The sequence below is a fragment of the Giraffa tippelskirchi genome, chromosome 8, assembly GCF_054371585.1.
Source record: "Giraffa tippelskirchi isolate mGirTip1 chromosome 8, T2T-mGirTip1v1.2.pri, whole genome shotgun sequence".
NCBI classification, from domain to species: domain Eukaryota; kingdom Metazoa; phylum Chordata; class Mammalia; order Artiodactyla; family Giraffidae; genus Giraffa; species Giraffa tippelskirchi.
Window position 1 is genome coordinate 15840872 of NC_137282.1, and position 14167 is coordinate 15855038.

The 14167-nt window shown below is 45.8% G+C and overlaps 2 long non-coding RNA genes across 2 annotated transcripts in view; both read left to right on the plus strand.

The window, feature by feature from the left end:
* Positions 1–14167, plus strand: part of LOC145518669 (uncharacterized) — a 207369-nt gene that overhangs the window by 5487 nt on the left and 187715 nt on the right. The window lies entirely within an intron of this gene.
* Positions 6662–10397, plus strand: LOC145518673 (uncharacterized). Its single transcript, XR_014063111.1, has 2 exons — positions 6662–7153; positions 8065–10397. It is a non-coding gene; the product is annotated as an uncharacterized LOC145518673 (long non-coding RNA).

Genomic DNA, 14167 nt, shown 5'->3' on the forward strand with positions numbered 1-14167 from the left:
GGCGGGTTATAGTCCAGGAGGTTGTTTAGGTCTATGGTCATTTCGAGTTAATTTTTGTGTATAGTTTGAGTTGACTTTTTTTTTGCATATGGATATCCGGTTGTTCTAGCGCCCTTAGATATACACGGGGGGCGTGCTTTCCAGACTCTATTCTGTTTCATTGTTCCTTATGTCTATCTTTTTGTCAATACTGCTGTGTCTTGATTTTTATAGATAGCATTAAGTTCTTCTGACACTATCAAGTTCCATCTTGTTCTTCTTTTTCAAATTGTTTTGGTTATTCTAGAGCCATCAGATTTCCAAATAAGATTTAGAATCAGCTTGTCAGTTTTAGTAAAAATGCTGACTGGAATTTTGATGGGGTTTGCTTTGAATCCAGCAATCAATTTTGGTAAAACTGACATCTTAACAATTGAATCTTCCAATGAATCTGTGAATTCCAGCTTATTATGAATGAGAACCTTCCAATAAACCTATGTACATGGATTATTTCTCTGTATATGTGATTCTTCCTTAATTTTTTTTGAGCAGTGTTCTACAATATTCAATGATGAGTTCGCACATATCTCTTTTTAAATATATTCCTAAGTATGTTTTGTTTTTAGGTTCCCTCTTGCAAGTAGAATTTTCATTACTTAATTTTCTGATTGCTTTCTGCTAGCATACAAAGTCTCTTGCCTGGAAAATCCCACGGACGGAGGAGCCTGGTAGGCTACAGTCCATGGGGTCGCTAAAAGTCGGACACGACTGAGCGACTTCACTTTCACTTTTCCCTTTCATGCACTGGAGAAAGAAATGGCAACCCACTCCAGTGTTCTTGCCTGGAGAATCCCAGGGATGGCGGAGCCTGGTGAGCTGCCGTCTATGGGGTTGCACAGAGTTGGACACGACTGAAGCGACTTAGCAGCAGCAGCAGCATACAAAGTACAATTAATTTTTGGACGTTTAACTTGGTATTCACCAGCATTGCTAAATTTACATATTAACTCTAGTAGTCATCATGTAGATTCCTTGAGGTTTTCAACACAAATGTAAACATAGTACATCAAGCCATCTGTAAATGTAGTCCAGTTTTCTTCTTCCTTTCTGCCTTTATTTGCTTTTGATGTTTCCTTTGGTTTTTCTTATTCTCATTTTATTGTTTTGTAGTCAGTTTTTGCCCTCACTGTTCACTGGGGATAACTCAACACTATGTTAAAACCCTGACCTGGGGAAATTTAGCGGAGATCTCAAACTGAGGCAGGACCAAGGGCAGGAAGATAGCCGAAAGAAGATAGAGAAGAAACCAAAGTAGATACTTGGAAGAAATCTAGCTTGTTTGAGGTAAGCCTGAAGTTTTAGTCTTGCTCTGTGCTTACTGTTATTGATGAGAGCGGTCACATCGAGGTCCTTTTGAGCTGGCTGGAATGAAGGAAAAAAATTTGTTAGGGCTCTGAGTGGACGGGTGTTAGTTGTGGCTGGAGAGCTCTGTGGACTTTGAAACTCCTAGGATTTTCAAGTGAGAAGCCAGTCAGCCATAGGCTCACATGCCAGTCAGATCCCAGTTCCCCTTCCCCTGCACGTCCACCCAATCTGGAGAAGCAGTCTCTCTCTTTCTCCATTTCTAGACCTTTCTCTCTTCTCCAACAGGATCCTCCTCACTTACCAGAGACCTTTGCTTCTTCCCCTAGCAAAAGCTCTCGGGAAAAATCTGAGTCCCTTTCTATGATTAAATTCTGCCCATCCCCACATCTTGCCCACTGTTACGTTTTATGAAGGTGTATCTGAAGATGTTTTAAATCCCAAACAAACAGAAGTACAAACACAACAGCAAAACATAAAGGGAAAGGGAAAGTCGCTCAGTCGTGTCCGACTCTTTGCGACCTCACTGGCTATTCTCCAGGCCATGGGAATTCTCCAGGCCAGAATACTGGAGTGGGTTACCTTTCCCTTCTCCAAGGGATCTTCCCAACCCAGGGATCGAACCCAGGTCTCCCACATTGCAGGCAGATTCTTTACTAGCTGAGCCACAAGGGAGGCTCTAAACAGCATTTATTGATAGGTGGTGCTAGTGGATAGATTTGAGAGATAATAAAAGTAAAATTAATAGAATTTGGAGACTGATTAATTTGGGGAGTAATGGAGAAAGCACTGATGAGGATGATTCTTAGGTTTGGGAAAATGGTGGCCAGCCAGGCTGTTTATGAGCTCTTGAACCCAAGTGGAGTACTCGTCTGTGGAAGAATATCTCCATAACTATCCTCCCAAGCAGTATACTTAGTCCTTTAATCCATCTTAACCATTTCACTAAATGATTAGCATCCCCCTCCGCAGCTAATTTGCCACATCCTGTATAATGCCATCATTTTCTGAGTCACTGAGGCTGCAGACCTCATGTGCATCATTGGTTCCTCCTCTCCTCAGCCCTCCCTACACTTCCAATTAGTCACTGAGGCCTGGTCGTCATCCTCACCAACGTCTAATGAGTCGGCCCCCTCCTTCCCTTCCCACTGTCATAATTCTCTTCTGAGCCCCATCACTTCATGCCTGAACTATTTCTTAGCTTGAATAGTTCCCTAACTTGTCCTCATACCTCCAGTTGCTCCCAAATGCAGTCCATCTGGGACCCCATGGCCAGAGTGACTTTCTGTAAACACTGCTTTCATCACCTCTCCCAGCTCAGACATGTTCAGTATACTCTTTTCTGGACCGATGAGTCACCCAGCGTCTGCCCAGGACGTCTTTGGCATCTCCACCTAGGGAAGCTTCGCTGGGATGAGACTTTCTCCTAACATCTTCCTCTGCCTCCCTAAACAGTCTTCATCCTGTTGGGCTCGGCTCTAGTCCCAGCCTCCATGAGTCTTCTGGGACCATCTGCAGCCATCTCTCTGAGCTCTGAAAGCCTCTGGCACGTCATACCAGTTTTGTTCACTTTCTTGTGTTCTTCTCTGTGTGAATCTTATCTGCCTATCTGAGTAGTCAACTTCCTGATGCTGAGTCAATGGGCCTCTTCTCCAGCTCATGATGCACAGGCAGTGGAGAGAGAATCAGGTTCTGATCAGCTCACTGCTGCTGTTACTGTTATTTTTTCAGTTCAGTTCAGTCGCTCAGTCGTGTCCGACTCCTTGCGACCCCATGAATCGCAGCACGCCAGGCCTCCCTATCCATCACCAACTCCCGGAGCTTACCCAAACCCATGTCCATCGAGTCAGTGATGCCATCCAACCATCTCATCCTCTGTCGTCCCCTTCTCCCGCCCCCAATCCTTCCCAGCATTAGGGTCTTTTCCAATGAGTCAACTTTTCGCATGAGGTGGCCAAAGTATTGGAGTTTCAGCTTCAACATCAGTCCTTCCAATGAACACCCAGGACTGATCTCCTTTAGGATGGACTGGTTGGAGCTCCTTGCAGTCCATGGGACTCTCCAGAGTGTTCTCCAGCACCACAGTTCAAAAGCATCAATTCTTCGGTGCTCAGCTTTCTTCACCGTCCAACTCTCACATCCATACATGACCACTGGAAAAACCATAGCCTTGACTAGATGGACCTTTGTTGGCAAAGTAATGTCTCTGCTTTTTAATATGCTATCTAGGTTGGTCATAACCTTCCTTCCAAGGAGTAAGCGTCTGTTAATTTCATGGCTTCAGTCACCATCAGCAGTGATTTTGGAGCCCCAAAAAATAAATTCTGACACTGTTTCCACTGTTTCCCCATCTATTTCCCATGAAGTGATGGGACCAGATGCCATGATCTTAGTTTTCTGAACGTTGAGCTTTAAGCCAATTTTTTCATTCTCCTCTTTCACTTTCATCAAGAGGCTCTTTAGTTCTTCTTCACTTTCTGCCATAAGGGTGGTGTCATCTGCATATCTGAGGTTATTGATATTTCTCCCGGCAATCTTGATTCCAGCTTGTGTTTCTTCCAGCCCAGCATTTCTCATGATGTACTCTGCATATAAGTTAAATAAGCAGGGTGACAATATACAGCCTTGACGTACTCCTTTTCCTATTTGGAACCAGTCTGTTCTCTGCCAGCTTATGCTCGTGGCACGTGGAATCTAGTTCCCTGACCAGGGATCGAACCTAGGCACCTTGCAGTGGGAGAGTGGAGTCTTAGGCACTGGGCCACCAGGAAAGTACCTGCTTTTATTTTTTGCTGCTTCTTGAGTTTGTGGTTGAAGATGGGTTATGCCAGTTTCGTGAAAATTTGTCTATGGTTGCTGGTATATTTTGGACAAGGCAATGGCAACCCACTCCAGCACTCTTGCCTGGGAAATCCCATGGACGGAGGAGCCTGGTGGGCTGCGGTCCATGGGGTCTCTAAGAGTCAGACACGACTGAGCGACTTCACTTTCACTTTTCACTTTCACGCAATGGAGAAGGAAATGGCAACCCACTCCAGTGTTCTTGCCTGGAGAGTCCCAGGGATGGGGGAGCCTGGTGGGCTGCCGTCTGTGGGGTCGCACAGAGTCGGACACGACTGAAGCAACTTAGCAGCAGCAGCAGCAGCTGGTATATCTGTGCTGTGGTAGGTCTCAGTAGTGACTTGTCTTGGGTACAGAGATCACACTTTTTCTGACTCATATTCCCACACCCAGACATTATTCCTCAGGCACATTGACAAAATCTAGAATATCCTTGACATTAGCCATGGATGATGCAGAAATCAGCTCTTCTATCAGAACCTCTGAGAAGCCTTTGTTTTCAGTCTTTGTCACCAGCCCAGGTACCTCCTATGCTCTTGGTTAGTCCAGCTTTGGGAGACTTTCTGTGCTTTTTAGAATTAGTATGTTTCCTCTCTGGGAACTACATTTCTGGGACTTCCTTGGTGGTCCAGTGGTTAAGACGCTGTGCTCCCATTGCAGAGGGCATGGGTTCGATACCTGCTTGGGCAATTAAGATCTCTCATGCCACATGGTGAAGCCAAGAAAACACATTTCCATACCCTGGATCAACTCCTATATATACTGCAATAGGGAGCTTCCATATTGTCCTCCCCTCTTCCCAGCAAGGAACACCCATTCACCCTGCATTTATGTTACCTAAATGCATTTTACAGCTCATAGAGTGAGCATATGTGGGGGGACAATGAACCCCACAAGTGACCCTATGCAGAGTGAAAGTACTTCAGTCCAAGATGACCTATGGTTGCAACCTTATACAAAGGAGAGGCCTGTTCCATTTTTCGGTGCCTGGGCCAAAAATTACTTTCTGTTTGCCTCTCTTTCATCCACCAATTCATTCTCCAGTCTTCTGTCCTGCTCTGTGGCTAAGGAGGGCTGCCTGGAGTTTGGACTAAAGGAAGGTACCTCCAGAGACTGCAGGTGGGAAGAGAAAGGAGCCACCTGTTCATTTCCTAGTTCCTTCCTGCTTCATCGCAGTTGTAGCAGCAGCTCCATCATTTATGGCAAAAGGACTTGCAAGGCCTTCCTCGGCTCTAGTGCTCTGGGCTTCGAGAATGCCACCAGCTCTGTGGGTCCTTTCAGACTCCAGGTGGTGACAGATTTCTGGTGTTGCTCCTCCTGGCATGTCACCAAGGCTTGATGGCTCCCTTCAACCCCATTTCTTCACTCAACTTCCTTAAACTCTTAATGCACCATCTGTCTGCCTCATGGCCCCTAATTGATACAATGCCCTCTCCAAGAGCACCAAGGTTAATCTTTCTTTGCCTTTATACAGATGCATCTGGGTATATTGATCTCTCCCAGGGTGCTAAACATGGTGACTGACCCTAGAAAATCACTTGTTATCTCAGATGAAGAAAGATTATTCATTTCATAAGCCAGACCTTAGTTCTTGGTGTAAATCCAGGGTTCCTGTTGACAAACCAAGCTGCTGAACATGACCCCTGTTAGCACGGGCCCCGTGAGCTTGACCCTACACCCTATGGGGTTCCCAACTAATAGTGAACAATCAGGACCACATAATCTTATTTATTGGCAGGGGTACCCATTGAATAGACTCAACGGCCGTCTAAAACTCAATGGAATATGTCCGCCATCTTCCAGCTCTGAGTTTCAGGACATTGTGACGATACCCTTCTTATGATGCTAGCTAGCTTGCCACTGTCCTAGAGGGTGGCTCTGGCTGGAGTTATTCCAAGGGGGCTGATGCTTCTACACCAGTGCCTTCAGGTCATTTGGATATGATTTGTTCACAGTCCTCTTTCTGTTCAACAAGGGTGATGTTCATGCTCAGAAGTGTAAGAGCCACTAATCGCCTGTTTCATCAAAGAGATGCCCTCACTAGCAAACCCTTAGCGGAGTTTGCCTGCTTTGCCGCTTCCTGGCGGCCTCAGAGATTCTTGTTTTGATTATCCTTTCTGCACACATCGTATTTTTGAAGTTCCCAACATATTTCCAAGTTATTTTAGCTGGGTATTTCCCTGCCAGCCTTAAAATCCGCGTTCCTACTCTTGGCTTGTTAATGACGCTTCCTGATGGGAAGAAAAAAGAAAAAAAGGAGAGAAAGGATCTATCTCAAGATCTTTTCCCTCAGGAGGTAGCGTAACCATCTCTTGCGGAGGGATTTTTTTCATTCAAGTGCAGGGTGCCGAAGGGCCAACACATGCAAATTTGAAACAAACGTTTCCAGAGCATCAGCCTTGTCACGCATGCGTAAAACAAATTATCCAATGGGAGCCGTGCGTAAATCACTCAACAGAGCATGCCAAAAAATTCCATTGCACTCCTTCCAGGATCTAAAACCCAAACATGTTAGCGTTCCAAGCCCTTACCTAAAATATTCTGAAGGGAAAATGAACTGTGAATAATTTTGGAGAAAGGAGAAGCAGTTCATCCACCTGATGTGACCACCTGCTAATCAACGTTCCCACAGTGTTTGGTATCCAGCTGCGAATCAGAGCTCTCAAGCTAAGTTTATGGCTTAAAAAGCCAAAGATTCCTGTCATCATCATCACTGTTATTTACCAGTGACTGGAGCCAGAATTTGCATGAGTCGTGATGCGTCTTAAAGGATCTTTGTCTACGTGGGTTGTGTCTGATTTGGGGGAGGAGCGTGGCTGGTTCCAGAAGCTGAGGCTAATGGGCAGTGCAGTAATTCACAGTTCAAGAAAGGAAAGGCCTTAGAGAGGATAGATGAGAGTTTTAGTGTCTTAACCCACTGCGCACCCATGGAAGAGAGACCTCGACATGTGTTAGGAACGTATAAGAAAAGGTACTTTCGCTCACTTTTTTAGTTAAGTGCTCTTGTACAAGACACAGCGCTTTGTGCAACACAGTTCAAAAAGCATTTATTGAGGTAGACAGGAAGCAATTCTTCAGCAAAATGACTGCCCTCCACATGCAGAAAGTAAGGTCAAACAGGAGGAGCCCCTAAAAATTGGAAAAAGAGAAATGGATTCAGCTATAAAACCAACGCCCTGAAATAGATTAGGGGGCACACAGTCTGGCACTGAGCTGCAAGATTCAACATAGTTATTTATCAGTTTGCAAAGGCTGCTGTAACAAAACACCCGGAGTGGGTGACTTAAAACAACAAACATGTATAGTCTCAGAGTATTGGAAGCCGGAAGTCTGAAATCAAGGCGACAGTAGGGCCACGCAGCCTTTGAAATGTGTAGGGACATCCTTCGTTGACTCTCCTAACTCCTGGTGTTTGCCCACCATCACTGGCATTCCCCAGTCTGCATCACCCTGATTCTTCTTCTGTGGTTGGATGGTGTCCTCTGAGGCTCTTTCCTCTTATAAGGACACCAATCATACTGAATCAGGGGCCCACCATACTTCAGTATGACTTGATCTTAACTATTACATCTGCAACAACACTGTTTGGAAATGAGGTCACGTTCTGAGGTACTGGCACTTAGGATGTCAACATCTTTTTTTTGTGGCGAGGGTACACAATTCAGCACACAACAATTTTTATATGGAAATACGGCGGGAATAAAATTTACAAATTAGGAATTTTCATCTTTGTTTCTTTTCACCTTTTTTCTTCCCTTCCTCCCTTTCTTTCTCTTTTTTCTTCCTCCTCTTTCCTTCCTCCCTCCTTCCTTCCCTCCCTCTTTCCTTTCTCTCTCATCTTCTCCTGATCACTCCCTTTTTTTCTTGTTTCCCTAACCGTAGCACCTTGATGAGGAGGGACGAACAGAACTAGAAGACACTGAGTTGATGTATATAAGAAAAGGCTTGTCGACAGCTAGAGAAATGTGACTCACAATGAGAAGGACCATCTGCCCGTGTTATTAGGAAACCTCACACACAGCATGATGGAATTTTGAAGAAGGAGAAAGAAGATTTAGAAGTGTAACGTGGGTGAGAGAGCTAAAGATGCTTTTCAGAAATTGGCTGTGCTTCTGGGAACAACCATCCTTGACCACCACTGAGAGCATCCTGAGTCCATAGCTGTGTTACCCTTCATGGCTTTGGAGTCACGTCTGTATTCCATCCAGATGTGTCACTGTGGTGAGGCAGGCTCTGTGGAGGGAGGAAACAGGACTGATTTGGCTCACGCTACGTGAAGCCTGGGGATTAGCATGCTACATAGATCTGATGGGGGTTCTCCAGCAACGGAGGCATGATAACAAAAGACGGAAAGAAGTGAATAGTGGTCAGGTCCGTTCAGGCACAGCCCAGAGGACAGAGAAGCTTTTCTGGTGGATTTTAGTATCATAGCTCCCTGGGACTTCGCGGCTGGTCCAATGGTTGAGAGTTCGCCTTCTAATGCAGGGCCTGTGGGTTTGATCTGTGGTTAGGGAGCTGAGATCCCACCTGCCTCTTGGCCAAAAAACCAAAACTTAATACGGTAGCAGTATTATAACAAATTCAATAAAGACTTTAAAAATGATTCACATAAAAACATCTAAAGGAAACCATACTCACGTGGCTCCTCTGTAACAGACCACTACGTCTTAAGCTTCCTCGGTTGAGAACGAGTCCTTCACGTCACCCAAGGGAGCCCATCGGTTCTGCTCCTATGCTCATGAAGCAAGCTCACTTTTAATTTTCTCCTCCAAGGGGAGAGTGTATTAGCTGTATTAACAAAAATATTCTCTTCCCTTCAGAGTTTAGTACACTTTTTTGTCAAGGGCCAGATGGCAGGTATTTTAGGCTTTGCAGGCCATAGAAGCTCTGTGACCACAAGGCGGTTCTGCTGCTTTGGGGGGAAAGAAGCCCCAGACGATGTGTAAACCTCAGGCTTGGGTGAGCTGCATTGTGATGTGATTTACACACACAGACGTCAGGCAGAACTAACAAGCCTTAGTTCGCTGACTCTGTACTAGACCATAGGACGATAATTTTTTTTTTTTTTAGTGAAAATTTGAATTTCTGTTTTATATGTAAATCTCACTTAGTTTGGTTAATGCAAACTGCCTTTTTGTCCCCCCCAGGAAATTCCAAGGGTTTAATTTTCTAATTTTATTTTTTAAATTTGAAATCTTTTTTTTTTTTTTAACTTTTTACTTTACGTTGGAGTATAGCCGATTAACAATGTTGTGATAGTTTCAGATGGACAGCAAAGGGGCTCAGCCATACATATACGTGTATCCATTTGAATCGCTCTTTTGTATGTCAGCCTCACTTAGTTTGGTTAATGCATACCACCTCTGAGAAACAGTTCCACCTTCAGTGGGCTTCCCCGGTGGTTCAGTCAGTAAAGAATCGGCCTGCGATGCAGGAGACTTAGGTTCGATCCTGGGTCAGGAAGATCCCCAGGAGGAGGAAATGGCACCCCACTCCAGTGTTCTTGCCTGGGAAATTCCATGGACAGAGGAGCCTGGTGGGTTACAGTCCATGGGGTCACAAGAGTTGGACACAACTTAGTGACTAAACCACCACCACCATCCACCAGGATGAGATTATCGGGTGCGATTAATTCACTCACTCGTTAACCTTGTAAAGCATCATGGCAACAGCGTGCTGCTTTCTCCCCAGCCTCAGCACACAATTTTGTTTCAGTGATTTTCTCTTTTTGCTTTTTTTCACTCTGTGGGGCCTCACGAGATGAACTAGTTTTGTAAAGGACAGTGTGAGCCTTAGAAATGTGAGCTGACAGAAATGAAAACTGGAAGCGAGGATGAGTATCCAGGATTCCCAGCCTTAGGTGTAGCTTCCCAGCCTTTGAACTTGGCTTCTACAACTTGGCATAAAAGCTGGAGATCTGGGACTTTAGTCAGGAGGCAGCAGTTATGTGGTATTGATGATGCTGATGGTGAGTAAGCCAATGGCTTGCTGCAGAGGGCTGTCAGGACTCCCCATAGTTTGTATACTGTCTTTTAAAATTTTTAGATACTTCCCTGGTGGTTCAGTGGTTAACAATCCATTCTCTCAAGGCAGGGGGTCTGGGTTTGATCCCTGGTCAGGGAACTAGATCCCACATGCCACAACTGAAAGGTCTCGTGTGCACAACTTAAGACCTGGCACAGCTATATAAATAAAACAAAATGTTAAAAAAAAAATTTAAATGCTGTTAAACATTATTATCCATGTATTTATCTAAGCCTGCTGCGAACCTATGTTTTCGCTTTACCACTAGTTCAGGTAACAAATTCCATGTGTTTATTTCTCTCCTAGAAATCAAGAGCATTCCAAGGGTGTCCTTTGCAAAAAGGTTCTTTGGGTATTTCACATACCACAACACTTCTAAGTAACACAGATATACAGTGATTTTCCACCATTTTAGCCACCCAAACTTCTAAAACATTGCATGGGATCTTAGATAAAACTGGTAACAAATGCACTGGTCTACTTGTAGACAATTTAATTTTCCCCCAGAGAATTCAAACTCATATCACACACAATCATTTTTTTCTTTTAATTTGGCTTCCCGTCACTCAAATATAAGCTCCATGAAGGCAAAGCCTTTGTCTATTTATCTCCATAGTCAAACGCATGTAAGGCCTCCAATGAATATTGTTAAATAAATGAGGCAACGTGTGAGGTGAGGTCCTGACTGCACACCTGAGTCTGAGGCTTCCTCTGTGATTCCCTTTCTCTCATCTGGTACCCAACTTGGGCATCCTCCGTGAAGCCCTTCCTGGGATGTAAGGTAGAGTTTGATTGGCACAGAGCCTTGAAGTAAAGCTCACATGCATTTTATCTGATTGGGGCCTCTTGATCACCCTAATATGGTGCATATTATTACCACTCCCAGTTTGCAGATGAGAAAACAGACTTGGTCACAGTCACACTGAGGAGAAATGTTAAAGCTGTAGCACCGAGACAGCTCCAAATACACTCCACTAGAATTTCAAGCTCCTTTGACTGCAACTTATAGGACGGGATTTTAAATTATACCCCAGAAAATATACACTCACACGCTTATACAGTTAAAGCAAAATTTCTACAAAAGAATGCCCTTACTGATGTAATACACTGACATTTTTTCTTCTGTTTAATTTCAAAAAAATCCTAATTGCAACCACGGACTGAAAAACAGCGTTGTCTGACATCCAGATTTTCTTGCATAATTTCCCCTCTCGTATCATCTTTGCTCTTCATTTTGAAAATGCAAGGGTAGTTGCTTTCTTCTGCCAGTCTTCCCAGTCTGGGTGAAGTCAGCCAGTCTGGGGAGCAGGGCAGTTTCCTTGAGTTGAAGTCAGGGAACACAGAATGATCAGGACATTCATCATCTGAAAGGAAATGGACAGCTTTCACAGGGGCAAAAGTGGAGAGCAATTCCGATCTGAAAGCCTGGACGTGTCGGGCAGGAAACAGTTAAGAGACCAGTCAATGCCTTGAGCTGCCAAGACCACCACACTGTTCCTCCGAAGATTAGACAGAGAACAGATGTGGGGTAACTCGAGTCCTTCAGAGGAAGATAGCAGCGACGTAAATTAACCTTGTCTCAGGCCTGACAGAGGGACCTCGCGCTTTTTGAAGTCTTCAGAGTGAAGCTGTGTTTTATGGGCCCTTCAAGGTTGTATACCTTTATCCAACAGAATGAGCTTAATTAGAGCTGCTTATTTACTGGCGGGAGGGAAGCGAGGCCAGTGGGGACTATCAGGGTGACTGCTCGGAAAACAGACAAAGGAGCCTGCAAGATGGCTGAGGTTTCCTTGAGTTCTCTTCAGCTTGATAAGACTCCCTTCACCCCTGGAGATGACTTTTGTCTATTTTTTCTGAAACTGGAGAAGCAAAGAGGTGAAAATGTTCCGTACGCCCGATCCTCCAGTTTGGAAGGATTGTGGTCACCGTCTCCCACGAGGCTGGCTTATCTGGTGGATGGCGAGGCGCACCCACACCCCGCTGCTGGAGGTTGGACCTCCGGGACCCTCACCGACCTATTGACAGGAGCCACCACCTGGGATACGGCTGAGTTTTATCAGTTGGGTGTTTACCCGGAGGCTTTGAGGAGGGCCTGGCGCTTCAGCTCCCCAAAGATAAATCCTGTTTTCGGGAGCGGCCCAGCTGGGATGGGATTTGAGCCAGGGATGGCTGTGCTAAGGGCTGGGTCCCAGAAGAAGATACAGGATTTGGCATGTCACTGATAAGGGCCTGGGGATCGGAGGCCTGCTAGGAAGTCCTGGTTGGATTCCTGGAAGAATCTGCAAAAGGGCAGGAGCTGGGCCTGGTGGGCGGCAGATGGGGGTGCTGGAGTCTGCTCCAGGCTTCCCTGAACATCCATGGGAGTGCCTGGGCTCCTGGGGAAGGAACAAGAGGATGGAGTGAGGTTGGGGGTGGGGGCCAGAAGGGGGACAGGAAGCTGCTGTGTCTGTGAGTCCCGGGCTTCTCTGAGTCCCTGGCTTGATGTGCTGGGTTCCAGTGGTCAGGAACTGATCAGGGCGGACAGACCTGGGTCCCAGAGCCGTGCTTACCTTGTCACGGGCAGCTTTCTCCCACTATTACCTTCAAACCCGCTCTTTGGTCCTACGAGGAGAGGATACAGATTCACCCAGGCCAGCCCAGGGCCCTCATGAACTGGTGGATCCCAAACTGAGAAGGGCAGAGGCTGCCTCTTCTCCCTGATGGAAGAGCTGTGTCTTCTTTTCGTTCCCAGGGCCAAGTTTATTTGTGGGTGGGGGCACCTGCGTTCTGGTTGTGGAATCTAAGGACCCCTGAAACAAGTTCCTGCCTTAAACATCCCTTCCAGATTGCCTGAAATGACACCTATAATTTGAAAATTAAAGTGTTATTAAAAAAAAAAATTGGTCTACAGGGAGATGTGAGAGCATTGTAACTGTTCACATCCTACTACTCCCTTTGCTCATCTTACCATCGGGCTGAGGTCTTCACAGTTGAAGGGATGGAGGACTTTCTGGGGAAGGGAAGCAATTTGGAGTAAGAGGCATTGCTGGGAAAGGCAGGCCAAAGGGATGTCAGCTTGAGGTATTTGGTGAATCTGAGTGTTTGTGGCGAATCTGAGTGTTTGTGGCAGGGAGGGTGGTCAAGGAACAGATTTTAGAAGGGAAAGTGTCTAGGAGAAGCCAATGAAACAGATGAGGAAGGACCAACAGAACTGTATTGTGATGACTAGGAAACTGTCCCTAAGGTTTACCTAGCCCTTCTGTTCCTCTAGCTCTTGCATCCTGGAGGGGCTTGAATGTCCTTCTGTGTGAGATGCTCTTGCCCAGGGAAACCTTTTTGCTTCCTGACTTTCAACCTGGAGTCTAGGCAACATCCTTGTGAGCAGTTCTGAGCAGACTTTGCAGGGAGCTCTTCTGAGCAGGGACCACTCGTGATTCTTGTCTGCGTCACCCCCACTTAGCCTAGGAAACGCAGAAGTTACGTAATAATGTTTGCCCAAAGACTGATCCGCCCAGTGGGTGGGGTGTGCTGGGTGCACATCTCACACCAGTATGTGGTCCCAGACCTTGGTCCTTGCTCTTCCTCCTGCTGTGTTCTTCTTAAACCATCAGATCAGTTCAGTTCAGTCGCTCAGTCATGTCCGACTCTTTGCAACCCCATGAACCGCAGCACGCCAGGCCTCCCTGTCCATCACCAACTCCCAGAGTTTACCCAAACTCATGTCCATTGAGTCGGTGATGCCATCTAACCATCTCATCCTCTGTCATCCCCTTCTTCTCCTGCCTCCAATCTTTCCCAACATCAGAGTCTTTTCAGATGAGTCAGCTGTTCGCATCAGGTGGCCAAAATATTGGAGTTTCAGCTTCAGCATCAGTCCTTCCAATGAATATTCAGGACTGATCTCCTTTAGGATGGACTGGTTGGATCTCCTTGGAGCCCAAGGGACTCTCAAGAGTCTTCTCCAACACCACAGTTCAAAAGC